Source organism: Sinocyclocheilus anshuiensis, unplaced genomic scaffold (assembly GCF_001515605.1).
Source record: "Sinocyclocheilus anshuiensis isolate Anshui unplaced genomic scaffold, SAMN03320099.WGS_v1.1 scaffold626, whole genome shotgun sequence".
In the NCBI taxonomy this organism is placed as follows: domain Eukaryota; kingdom Metazoa; phylum Chordata; class Actinopteri; order Cypriniformes; family Cyprinidae; genus Sinocyclocheilus; species Sinocyclocheilus anshuiensis.
In genome coordinates, this window is record NW_015544167.1 from 180,995 (window position 1) to 181,325 (window position 331).

Genomic DNA, 331 nt, shown 5'->3' on the forward strand with positions numbered 1-331 from the left:
ATACAGTTAAAACAAATATAATACTGTATATCATGTATCATAAAACATTGACATAAAACCAAAAACATTGCAGTTCATGAAAATTCAGCATTAAGCAATCTTATGAGAGGAAGACTATGAACATTCATACATTCAACATGCTTTCAGCAACTACCGACAAGAGACGGCAGGCTGTCAGAAGTCTCGCCACAGAAAAAAACTGCATGTCATGTGACTTAACCAAAGCACATCATTGGCTAAACTAAGGTCTTCTCTTTCCAACAAAAAAAACGAGAATGTTCTCTTAAAGAGACAGTGGCAAGGAAATGAACACAAAGAGTATGTTGCCATA

The 331-nt window shown here is 35.3% G+C and overlaps 1 protein-coding gene across 1 annotated transcript in view; it reads right to left on the reverse strand.

The window, feature by feature from the left end:
* The window catches only part of LOC107695915 (kinesin-like protein KIF21A), a 44,232-nt gene that overhangs the window by 5,345 nt on the left and 38,556 nt on the right, over positions 1-331 (reverse strand). The window lies entirely within an intron of this gene.